The sequence below is a fragment of the Moschus berezovskii genome, chromosome 1, assembly GCF_049115385.1.
Source record: "Moschus berezovskii isolate FMDL1 chromosome 1, NW_MosBer_1.0, whole genome shotgun sequence".
NCBI lineage: Eukaryota > Metazoa > Chordata > Mammalia > Artiodactyla > Moschidae > Moschus > Moschus berezovskii.
In genome coordinates, this window is record NC_142460.1 from 112,268,256 (window position 1) to 112,281,297 (window position 13,042).

At 40.4% G+C, this 13,042-nt stretch overlaps 1 protein-coding gene and 1 long non-coding RNA gene across 5 annotated transcripts in view; one reads left to right on the top strand and one right to left on the bottom strand.

Moving 5' to 3' along the window:
• Positions 1–113, bottom strand: part of LOC148778815 (uncharacterized) — a 668,381-nt gene extending 668,268 nt beyond the window's left edge. Inside the window, exon 1 of the long non-coding RNA XR_016038095.1 lies at positions 41–113. This is a non-coding gene — a long non-coding RNA (uncharacterized LOC148778815). The remainder of the gene's footprint in view (positions 1–40) is intronic.
• Positions 1–13,042, top strand: part of TBL1XR1 (TBL1X/Y related 1) — a 183,913-nt gene that overhangs the window by 675 nt on the left and 170,196 nt on the right. The window contains exon 1 of one of the 4 annotated variants that reach the window (XM_088839011.1): positions 502–544. The exons of the other annotated variants lie outside the window; for them this stretch is intronic. The gene's annotated coding sequence lies outside the window, so the exon portion shown is untranslated. Of the gene's footprint in view, positions 1–501; positions 545–13,042 lie in introns of those variants that run through there. 4 annotated transcript variants of the gene reach the window in all.

Below are 13,042 nucleotides of genomic sequence, written 5' to 3' on the forward strand. Positions count from 1 at the left end.
GCCCACCCCCTACCCTTTCCTGGTCCCGGGGGATCCTCACCCTTATTATGTTGTTGTCCCCGAAAATGTGCACGTCGGCCTGCTCCCCCTCTGCCGCCCTTCGTGCATTTCCACCCCCTTTTTGTGTGTGGTGTGTGTGTATGTGTCCGTGGGGGGAGGCTTTCAGGAAAGAATTTGCAGCAAATTGAATCAAGGAGCCATCATGAGGCCGACTCCTTTATAGCCTATTTTTAGCAGGGGAGAGGGCTTCGGTGCACGCCGTTTTGGCGAAACCTCGGGCGGCGATGGGAGCCCGCGCCCCTCCCCCGGCGCGGCCCCGGCCCCGGCCCCGGCGCGGCGACCCCGGCCGGCGTGCGGGGGGCGGCGGGCGGTTGTCGGGGCGCGCGGCCCGGGCGGGGGAGGGGCGCGCGGCCGCAGGGCCGCGCTCCGGGACGTGTTTATTTCTAACTTAGAGCTTTTTAGCGTCTTGAGGAGGCATTTGATAGAGCCTCTTTGAAGTTGGGTTCAGAAGTGTAGAATTGGCAAAGTTATTGCTAGCTTCCTGGTAAGTTTTGGGTGGCTCAGAGTCACATTATTTTCTGACAGTGTAAAGGCCACGTTGTGAGGGTGGTTTCTCGGTAACTTCCTCTTTGCAACCGATGTCATTTTTTGAACAGAAGCAGACTTTTATTTCAGTGAAATATTAATCTGAAATGGCAGCTCGAGGGAAGCCATGCGTGTGTGAGCGTGTTCAGTATTTTTGGAAGTTCCTAATTTGCTGAAATAGGCATCACTTTGCAGGGGCAACCGGGAATACATTTGGGTTGTGAAAATGGTGTGTTTCATGTAAAATTTGGAGTTATAATGGCTTTTAAAAAATGCTCCCGTTCTTAGCTTATCTAATGATATTCTCGAAAATAATGTGGTGATTAAGAATGATTAAAGTGTTGGAACCAAGTTAAAAACTATATTTTTCTCAGTGTCTGGAGTTTGCTTAAAACGGTGGACTATGCGGGCACCAAGGTGAAGAGTTTTAGTGCCTATATGATTTATAGTTGACTGAGGGAAGTTGACTGTTGGCTTTCTGGTTTTCCAGGCAAGACCCTTCTGCTGATCTAAACAAGCTTGCTCATAAAATATGGTGGGTGAAATGTAGGTTATTTTTAGTCTGAATGGTTTAATTCCCCCTCCCCCATATAATTAGGTAATCATTTTCCTCCCCCCTTTTTTCCTAAAGACTCCTTTATCTGGTCAGATAATATGAGGCCCTGGTGGTGGTTTCATTTACTTTAAAAAAAAAAAAAAAGGCAAAGAAAGTGATAAATATCCTGATTACAAGCTGAAGATACAGTGAGTGACTTTTTGGTTTTCCCAGTGTGCTTTATTTTCATTTTTGTTAAATCAGACTCATGCTGCATTGGTGTATTTTAGTATCTTGACTTTCTGGGACTGTATGTTCTCACTCTTTTAATAAGTTTATAGTCTGGCGAAATAGGGCAGCTTTGTCTCCATGAAAACAGTGTGTATGTTGGGTTGTATCATGGGAGTTCATCGCAAGCAAGCTTCGGAAATTATCGTTGAGCGCCGTTCTAGAAATAGTTAGCGTTTACCTGTGGAGGAGGGGCAGCAGAAAATATGCCCGAGAGTGGTTAGGCTTGTGATTCGTGTTTATACTTTTTGCTCTTAAATCGAGGTTTGCCTGCTTCTTTGGAATATATATTTTTTCACCCCAGTTCTGCTGTCTGGCACCATGTGATATATGTAATCACAACCATTAAATCCGTAAACGACTACTTCTTTTTGCCATTTGAGCTGTTAGAAGCAGACCTAGAGGGCAAAGCACTGAACCGAATTGGGTATGAAAACAATATGTACAAGGAAAAAGTTTTTCTTACTGTTAAGGAGCTTAATTATTTGTTAATGGCATAAAAATTGTTGCAAGGCTCACCATTAGTTTTATAAGAGGTTTTTTTTAATTCCAACGTGTACCAGCTTTGGTTGTTAATATGGGGAACACCGGTGGTAAATGGAATGGCACCTTGTGAAGGTTCTATTTTTTTCATTGGTTGTTTCAAAGAAGTGTTGAATATTTTAATAACTTTTTTGCACATGTTCAGAGATCTTTGTTAGGTTTGTTTTCAACATAAGATTTATCATGATTACCATGATAACATGCCCAGGAGGAGAAAAAGAAGTTAACTGCTTCGTGTGTACTGGGAACCTTTCAGGCTAATATGCAGAAAGGGCAGAATTACTATAAACATAGGGGTTACTGATAAGAGATGAGACTAATGGAGCTTTTGAATGACAACCTGTTGAACACATATATCTGTTCATATATAGCAATGAAATACAAGTACAACCTTGTCAAATGAGTAGCTGATAAAGGGATTCATCTCCAATTTACTATAGCAGTTATTACTACAAAGAATTTCTGACGACACATTTTGAGGAAGACATAATTTGTTGGATTTATTCATTTTCTGTGTTATTTGTAGAAAAAGAATTGAGAAGAATGTGAATAGTTGTAAGTCAGGGGAGGGAGATGGCAGAAATATTGGCACTGTCTGCGACTTTATATTTTTCTAGTACATGGAATTTAACTCATTTCAAATGACATTTATAGTGTAAGTCACTAACATGCAAAAAAAAAAAAAGGCAGCGAACATCGAGTTATTTTCACACCCTCATAGTACAGAAAGGCTAGGACCCCAGGGCTGTGTAGTAAACAACTGGTGAGAATATGGTCTGGTTTGGAGACCACGTGGTGGTATATCCTATTCTATTGCCAAGAGATACTTTAGTTAAAAAACCTATGTGAGAGAGGCTATGCTGGAGACGTTTACTGTTCACCACCTCTGGGCTTGGACTCCCTAAGAGTACAATTAATAGCCCTACTAGCAAGAGTCCAAGGAAAGGAACTCTGCTTGGGCTGTACTCTAGGAAAGGTGTGAGGTGCTTTGCTATCTCATTCATACCCCAGTCTAATCCTGAGTTGGGTGGTGTTTGTGGATGGTAAAACAGTGAGGTGAAGATAAGTTAATTTACTTGTTCAAGGCCACAAAAGGATCAAATGATGCACTAGTATTCAAACCTTTGAGCCCTAGTCCATTTTCTTTCTAGATGACTTTAGCTAGGCCTAAGTTTTGTCAGTCTTGTGTGTAGATACCCTTTGAAAAACTACTGTTTTTAATGAAGTTTATAATTCTATAGTTGGGGTTGCTACTAACTGGGTCAAGTCATTGTGTAGATAAATGAAATTCATAAGGCTCACGTATCATTGGCTTAACGCTCTAGAACTGTTTATTAATAATAAGATGTAATCTTTTTGTCCACTGCCATGTTTCCGACTTTAAGATTCACTGCGGTGATGTAGCCTCTCCACATACTGCCAGCAGAAATAAGGAAATGTGATTCCATACTTAAGAAGGAAAAGCAGATCTTCAGAGCACATATTTCTGAAAACTCGTGTAAGAAAAATCATAAAAGGCTTTTTGTAAGGCTTACAGATTCTGTCAGGCGTTCTCAAGGTGAACTCCCCAGCTTCAGACTCGGGCTTCATCCCTTAGTAATTTTATTGCCTGGTGGGAGCAACTCCACTGTGTCTTAGTTTGCTCCTCTGTGTAGTGGGTCAGTCAGCTCCATAGAGTTGAGCAGATCAAGAGAATTATATATGTGATACAACTAGAGATTATCATTCTAAGTGGAGTAAGTCAAAGAGAAAGGTAAATACCATATGATATACGTGAAATCTAAAATATGGTACAAATGGATTAACTACAAAACAGAAACAGACTTTCAGACACGGAGAACAGACTAGTGGCTGCCAGGAAGGAGGGGGAAGGAAACGGATGGGCTGAGAGTTTGGGGATGGTAGATGCAAACTATTACATTTAGAATGGATACACCACGAACTACTGTATAGCACAGGGAACTGTAGCCAACCTCGTGGAATAAATCATAGTGGAAAAGAATATATGTATAAAAATATGTGTGTGTGTATAATTGAGACACTTGCTGTACAGTAGAAATTAGCACAACAATGTAAATCAGCTATTGCTGAATTTAGTTGCTAAGTCATGTCTGACTCTTTTGGGACCCCATGGACTGTAACCTGCCAGGCTCCTCTGTCCGTGGGATTCCCCAGGTGAGAATACATGGAAGGAAATGAATTGCCATTTCCTCCTCCGGGGGATCTTCCCTGTTTCTCTTGCATTGGCAGGAGGATTCTTTACTGCTGAGCCATCAGGTTACCTTGACTATAAAAAAAGTATGTGTAAGTTGCTGAGAGCAGTAGCTGACAAATAAGCATTATGGAAATGTAAGGTGTTCAGGATGATGGCGGCTTTGGATTTGAAGTTTGTTTCTTTGCATTAGATTTTATTTACTTGTTATTTAAGTAGGCGCATAATGTCATAGAAAGTATTTAGCAGTTCTGTTTCCTGAATTCTTGGGCAAAATAGTTGACATAGCATAACTTATTTACTTCTGAAGTTGTGACTTCAGTAAGGCTTACTTGAAGAATGAGATTGGGTTGTAACACTTAAGTGGAAGCAATACCAAGTTCCACAGTTAGTGTAGGTAGTGGTGGGTCTTCAGTGTGTCTTTATTGCCGTCCTTCTGTTGCTTGGACTTGGACTTTTAAAGTCTGCTTGAACCATTTGAAACCTTTTCTGACTCTTTTTAAATAAAGAGAGATTTTATTTTTCGAGGATGGGTCAGCAGCATCTCGAATCTGCTTTTTAAATTGGAGTGATTACTTTAAGTAGGTTATTGTTTTCTTCAGTCTCAACCTTTTATCTGTGTTAGTGTTCTGCATTTTCAGCTGCTATCAAGACAGTTCTGGTTGGAAGTTCTGTTTCTGTGACGTATCCTTGAGCCTTATTTTCCCTTCCCATTTTTTGTCACTCTTAATTCAGCAGTAGTGTTCACTACTACTAGAATTCTATGTGTCTGGACCACAAAGGTGCTTTGGCAGGTACTTGTGACAGAGTGACTGCTATTTTAATTACCAACTGCTTGGAAACAAAGGCTCAGGTAGCAAGGAAGGGGTGCTGAGAGGGACTTAAGCCCAGTGTGTCTGACTTCTAGGTCGTGTTCTTAACTAGCGGTCTCTTTTCTCGGTGAAGGAAGGAATGAATGAATGGGTTTAGGTTTCTGGGTTATTGCTTTACTTCTCTGGCCGGTTGCTTTGGGCAGCCTTTCTTCTTCATTCTATCTTCTCTAACTGCCGACAGTGTAATTCATTTAAATATTGGTTCATCATGTCAGTTCCCCTGCTGAAGAACCCATAATGGCTTCCCTTTGCCAACTGGATGTAGTTCATACGCTTCAAGTCTGGCTTTTAAGGCTCCATTCTGACCTGTTCAGCTTTATTTCCCACTCCACCAACTGGGATTCCTGCTTGTCTATCAAATAAACACTGCAGTTTTGTCATACTCACTACTCTGCCTTTGCGTGTGCTATTCTTCCCTTTGTCCTTTTTATAGCCTAGTTTCAGTCCCACTTTCTTGAGGCTTTTTCTGGCCATCCTGACTCAGGCTATTTTTCCTCTGAGATTGGATTGGTTTTAATGAATGTCGCAGACTCTGTAATTATATATTGTTTTGTGAGAATGTGTCACATTGCCTCAACTACAATTAGATTTCTTGAAGGAAAGGACCATTTTTCTTGGCCGCTCAGTCGTGTCCTACTCTTTGTGACCCCATGGACTGTAGCCCACCGGACTCCTGTCCATGGGTTTCTCCAGGCAAGAATACTGGAATGGGTTGCCATTTCCTTCTCCAATTTTCCTTAGAGTACGTAGCAAAATTCTTGACTTTTGTACTATACTGTCTTCATGATAAAATGGATTGTTTCTGTGAGGGCCCATGTTTAAATAAGAACAGTGACAGTCCTGTTTCACTCTTGGTACTGTGTCAAGCTTCTTTTTGAATTAAGCCTTCAAAGTTTAGTTACACTCACATAACCATTGATTTGAATTTTGATGTTGCCAGTGTTGACAAGGAAGGGGAAAGAAAGAACCTAGTCATTATTTAGAGTGAAATGAAAAAGGATAGTTTTATTCTCTTAATCCTGGGATAGTAGCCACAGTCCTGGTGAAAAACCTAGTCTAGTTGGGAATCATGTCACACTAAATTGGCTTTATCCGATTATATTTGTTAGTTGTTATGAAACTTAAGATTTTTGGATTTTTTTTTTAATTGTCAGTTTTGTTTGCTTATTGTTTTCTCAGTAGTATGCCTAAATAAGATTATGTTTTTAGCTCTCACTATATGTGACAGCCTTCTGACCACACTGGAATCCCATTTGAGCTGTTACAATGCATGTGTTAACTATCACACAGTGTCAGTGGGTTCGGTCTCCCAGAGGAATGTCATTGTGACCATCTCTCTTCAATAGTTTTCCTTCTTTTTTTTTGGCCATGCGACATGTGGGACCTTAGGGACCCAACTAGTGATTGAACCTGTGACACCTCGGTGGAAGTACAGAGTCTTAACCACTGGACCACCAACAAATTCCCTCTTCAATAGTTTTTTGTGGTAAAGAGGTACCAATCCACCTGGGTAATTTATTCTAAAGGCAACTATCTTGGTATTCCGTCCTTTTGAAATTTTTAAGATATAGAGTTTTAAGATAGAAGGTTTCAGTGTCAAAATAAGTTGAATGTTACCCTGCTTTATGAGAGCTTAGATTCACAGCTCAGAAATAGTTCAGTCAGACATAAGGGTCATGCTGGAAGATCAGAAGTTCCATTTCAGTAAATGGAGAGTTCCAGAGGGCTAAGGAAGATATTTATGTGAAATGACCAACTTGAGGAATAAATGAGGAAGACTAGGTATTGAATGTTTCAACTGGGGAGTTTGCCACCTGTTTCCTTCTTTAACTGAACATTTCTTTCAGGAGGTAGAATTTAAAATACAGAAGAAAACACGGCAGTCAGGGGTCAGAGATGGTCATTCCAGTGTCTTCTTTATGTTATTTTTATGTGAAGTTGTACTCTCAATTTCACAAAAAATGAGGGACTCTCATTTTTAAACAAAGGTGAGGTTTTCAGTTTTTAAGTAATTTAAAACAAAATGAAGAATTTTTATTTGTTAAGGACTAGATATCAGTCTACGTCTTTATTTTGTGTGAGATCAAAGTTGGTACCCTTGCTTTCCTCTTTTCCCTCCCTCCCCTTCCCCCTTCCTTCCTTCTGCGTTGTATCCTGAGCGATAGGCATCATAACCAGGTGACCAGTGCCTTGGTTGTTAGTGGCTGTTTGTGTTTTTCTTCTTAACTGCTTATGTACCTGAATGGTGGATAGCATTTTAACATGGATTCAATATTAAGTGAATTTTTTGCTTTTTTTTGCAAAACCATAGTTATATGGGTAAGTCATTTAGCTTCCAGAAAGTTATAAGACCATAAGATGAAATGCTTCCTAAAGTTTGCTCTTTCATTCTACCGATACTTAAACAATCAATTCTTATATTAAAATTCTGAGATTTTTGTAATTTAATTTTGTGATTTTTTTTTGGAGAGATTAAATTTTCTTAGTATATTGGAGAACTGAAAAATCTACATCTTACATAGAATAATAAATAGGAAGTATTTGACATTAGTGTAAGCAAACACCTTGCCAGATTTTAACAGTTTCTTGCCTGGAGAATCCGAGGGACGGGGGAGCCTGGTGGGCTGCCGTCTATGGGGTCCCACAGAGTTGGACATGACTGAAGCGACTTAGCAGCAGCAGCAGCAGCAGCAGCATATTTTGGTGGTTACCTTCAACTGCTAATAGAGCACAACTTAAGGGTTAGGGAGAGGTGTTTTATGCTTTCCCCTTAATTTGAACAGGCTAATTGGGTAGAGTGTGTACTAATTTTGTTCCATTTCCATTTTGCGATTGTCAGATGTCATTAACTGGCAGTGTAAGGCAATTGGGTCATCTACTTTGGGTTTGTGAAATAAGGTAATGGGAATAGATAATGAATGAATTTCCTTAATATTTTTTCATTTTCTGTATGATTATTATTTTATAGGATAAAATTTATCGTGTGTAAATTTTTAGATGCTATTTATAGCTGTATCAATGTTTTTTGTCATCTTTTATTTTAAAATGTATAACGCAGTATACTTGAAAATTTTTCACCCACTTAAGTGATGTATTTTCCCTAAATCACCTTTGTCTGTTTTCCTTAGTAAGCAAATATATATTTGGAGATCTTAAACTGGGGTTTGGAGTGAAACCTGTTGCTGTATCAAGGAAATGCCAATAACTTTCCTATTCTTGTGCAAAAACTAACAGACCCTTTTTACTTCTTTGACCTTGGACTTCTATATGTCCTGCCAGCAGAGGTCACCAGTTTCAACACCTGGTGAGAGATGTTTTGTGTGTACTGTTTCTATACAGATTTTGCTTAGATTTGATGTTTATAACTTTCTAGTATTTTTAAGATCTTCTCAAAGATGCATTTAAATGAAAAAACATGGACGCAGAAAAGATCTTGTATAGTTTTCTGCCATTTTAGCATAACAAGAGGGAGAGGAATGGAAAGGACACACAGGATGGAGTGTGCGTGCATGCTTGTGTGTGAGTGTATGTTTATGTGTTCCAGGTGACTCCAGCAGGGTACACAGGAGACCAGTAGCAGGGTTTGGGGAGTGGGGTTGAGGTGGGGAGATCATGTGGTCAGATGTGGGAAAGATTTATGTTCATGTATAAGTCTTTAGAACTGCTTGAATTTTACTGTGTTAGCATTACCATTTAAAAAAAAGTAGCAGTTGTGAAAGAGCAAGACTTCCAGTTAAGAATGCTTAATCTTCCTAGTTCTTTCCGTTTGAACTGTCAAAAGAAGACAGAAAACTGTTAATTCTTCCATGCTTTCCCGTCAGTTCTTAAAGAGCTGGAACTGTGTATATTTTTGCAAAAACTTATTTTTATTTTTCAGATTTGTTGGCAGAATTAGTCACTGGATATGATTAAAACGTGTTATTTCTGTGTCATGACTGGGTCATAGGACCAGTGGAATTGTTTAGTGATAGCAAACTGATGATTTTTGAGTCGTGTCCGTGGTTGATAATTTGAAATTAAGTATATGCAAAGAGATGTTGGTTGCAGCAGTGTTGCCTGATTTCAAAAGTGTTGTTTTGACAGGGCTTTGGAAATTGGGTGAAAGTGGAAGTTCTCATAGTTTAGTAGTTAATTTCAGTAATTATGATAGTCTGTGGTATAATGGGATTTGTGGAATTGCAGATTGTGATATTGCATGGATTCTAACATTGCTCGTGAGTTTGGAGAAATGTGTTGTTATTGACTCCAAGGAGATAGATATATTAGATCTTGATACTATTTTGGGTTGCAATTGGTGTCACTTGTAATTGTGTCAACTGTAATTGTTCATTAGTTGTTTACCAGTAAAGAGTCTTGCCTTGTTTTGTACTCATAGTTTTCAACTTAAGCTAGAACAACCTCTGAGAAGATAACGTCTGTTTATGTGCATCACGTTCTGCACTGTGACCTGATGCCACCCTTTCCTGAGGGCCGGGCCTGTGTCTTCAGCAGTGAGAGGCCTAGGTAGGCTCTGTGTCTGATCTTTGGCAGTAAACTCTTTCTGCAGGGTGTTACTGTGGCAAAAAGCTCAGGCTCTGGAGCTCAGCATACCTGATATGAATCCTGTCACTACAGCTTATCGACCTTGGCTGGCTATAGTCCGTAGGGTCGCAAAGAGTCAGACACGACCGAAGCGACACAGCACAGCACACAGCACCCCAGCTTATCAGTTGTATGGCTTTAGAAAGTTACGTAATCACTCCAGTTGGTTTCCACTCTGACAAATGGGAATTTTTCTCTGTAGAGCAATTGTGAGGATTGAAATGTGAAGGCTGTTGTCATGGGGCCAGCATGTAGGATATACTCAAATAAATGCTAGCTACTGCTTAGTGCTTTTGTTAGCTGCAACAGCTGAGGAAAGAGAAAAGTGACACTGCTCCTGTGAACTATCATGGCTTTCTGTGGCAACTGCAGAGAATGGGATGGTTAACATTTCCAATTCAGAGAGCTGTGACTCGGTTTGGCCACTGAGCTTTTGTTACTCACTCTAAAATGAGGATGTGTATTGTGGAGCTTTGTTGTGTCTCTAATACATATGTTGTTTTCAGTGATGTTATGATGTTTTACATTGAATTTGGTCCCTTCTTGATAAGATGCATCAAGAGAAAACAAAGTTGCTACCTTTTAAAAACAGTAAAATCTTCCTGCTTTTTTGGGGTGGAATCACTCTTATTTTTCTCCAGTCTGGGAGATCCAGCAGTGCTCTGGCTCTCAGTGGACACTGCTTGGATGATCAGTCATTTCCGATACTAGTGTTATACAGTCTGTAAACTTGGAATTGGATTTTCACTAAGAAATACATGAGTATTTTACACCCATACACATAGGTGACATAGGGTGTGTATGGGTGTAAAAATAAGTTTTCAGGAAATTGTGCTTGCTTTAATATGCGGTACGCACTCATTTTCTACACTCTTTCATTTATAAACATGCTTTTATAAACTTGTAAGCTGATTTCATTTTACAAGTAATTTCATTATTCACTGGATTTAGACTCAGTACTCAAAAATCAGAAACAAAGTATTGCTCTGAATGGTAGGGCATAGATAGTTACAGTTATTGGTGCTCATGTCTTTAGGTAGTATTCTGAGGCTCTGTTAGGATTCTGAAGTTCTGATGCTCCAATTTTTGTAACGTATACATGCAAGTCGTAAGGAATTTTGGTTGCTAATAAATGTGAATATGAAAGACATTTTTAGGGGTAATCTGCAAACAGCTCTGGATTAAGAACCGTGGATGCGGCTCATAAGAGCATTGATTATTAACAAGGGAGTAACCATCACACCAAGTTTCTTGCATCTCATCAGGAAGGAAATTTGGGTAATTGTTTTGTACTGTTTAAAACTGACATATCTTAACATATTGGTCACTTGAAGTTACACTATTTGATTGAAGATTAAGCTTCCTTCTGTGACATCCTTAAATTAACATCCCGGCCTGTGCCCACCGGTCATCTGTTTCTGGCACACACTTCTATTTGACTGAGTGTTAATTGTTGATTAACACTGTCTCAATGTCCATGGCCTTCCTTGAAGACAATTTCATTTCACTCATCTTTTCCTCAGCACCTGTCCAATTCCTAGCACAGTGTAGACGTTGCATTCATGTTGATCTGAATCCATGAAGCTCTCTGAGTGAGGTACAGGTTTTCCAGTGTAAACCTTGACTTCTGAGACAGTGATTCAGATATGCAGAAGTAGAAAAGGGATGTTTCCATTTTCACAAGTTCGTTGACGTTTGGATTTGTGGTCTTACTCTAAGACTTGTGAGGGTCTGCTTGATGACCTAACATTCTGTTTTAGGTGTCTTACAGAGACAATGCTTCTGCTAAGTCACTTCAGTCGTGTCTGACTCTTTGTGACCCCATAGACAGAAGCCCACCAGGCTCCCCCGTCCCTGGGATTCTCCAGGCAAGAACACTGGAGTGGGTTGCCATTTCCTTCTCCAATGTGTGAAAGTGAAAAGTGAAGGTGAAGTCGCTCAGTCGTGTCCGACCCTTAGCGACCCCATGGACTGCAGTCCACCAGGCTCCTCCATCCATGGGATTCTCCAGGCAAGAGTACTGGAGTGGCTTGCCATTGCCTTCTCTGTATAGAGACAATGAATATGATCAAAACCTGGATTAAAAGAAACAAAGACCTTGACCTGACATTAGCAGTTAAACTTGATTTTGGGATGTTTTGTGGACTTGTCCACATGTTCATGGTACTCATATACTTTTTTTTGGTCTCCCCTCTGTCCCTCATTGAAACTTTCACCTCATACTGATAATGCCTTTCTTGCTTGACCTCCTGGTATGTGTGTTCAGTTGATACATCTACTGGTGTGTCTCCCCTTTGACTGTGGCCTTCCCTTAGGGCTTACAGGGCTTAACACACTGCATGCCCCTTGTCTCTTTAAATCAGGTGTTGCAGGGCAAGTGATTCTGTGGCCCAAATTGGGTCTTAATTCTGACCTCCTCTTCTGATCTACAGCCATCTACATTCTAGTGTGAGGTTACCCTGTACTTTTTTCCTGAGTTTCTGTTCCTGAGTGTAGGCTGGCAGTGGCATTACATCTCATTTGGTGATGAGACAGAGATGGAAGAAATAGGAGTGGGTATGGTAACAACCCACTTGTTAGGGTAAACTGGGGCAACATCCTCTGCCTCTGGCTACTGTTGAAAACATCCAGGATAATCTGAGACACAGGGTGTTGGAGTGGAGTTTGGAGATAAGCAATCTTGGTAGATGTGTATGTTATCATTTGAAGCCCTCCACAGTGGAGGACTGGTTGGGTCTCCTTGCAGTACAAGGGAGGAGATCAATCCTGGGTGTTCATTGGAGGGACTGATGCTGAAGCTGAAACTGCAATACTTTGGCCACCTCATGCGACGAGTTGACTCACTGGAAAAGACTCTGATGCTGGGAAAGGTTGGGGGCAGGAGGAGAAGGGGACGACCGAGAATGAGATGGCTGGATGGCATCACCGACTCTGTGGACATGAGTTTGAGTGAACTCTGGGAGTTGGTGATGGACAGGGAGGCCTGGTGTGCTGTGACTCATGGGGTCGCAGAGAGTCAGACACGACTGAGTGACTGAACTGAACTGAACTGACAGTGGAGAATGCCTCCCTGCCCACCCCCAGCTTTACTGAGATATAAAAGACGATTCTTTTGTCAGAGGAAGATAGTTGCTCTCTGGAAACCAAGGAAGGTAAGATTTTCAGTTTCGCAACAAAATTTTAAGAAACACTTGTACTTAATAAATTAAAGTTTAAAATTCATCAGCAGATTTAAAAAATTCCTAAGGATAGTACATTTAAAAGATGAACATTTTCACTTTCCTCAGAACGTTGTTAAAACTGGCAGGGTACTATTAAATGGAATGAACACAGGATTCAGCTTTTGCGTTTTTTTTACACTTTGTTTACTTGTCTGCCTGAGAGTACTTTTGTTTAAGTAGATAGCTTAATCTTTTGTATCTGTAG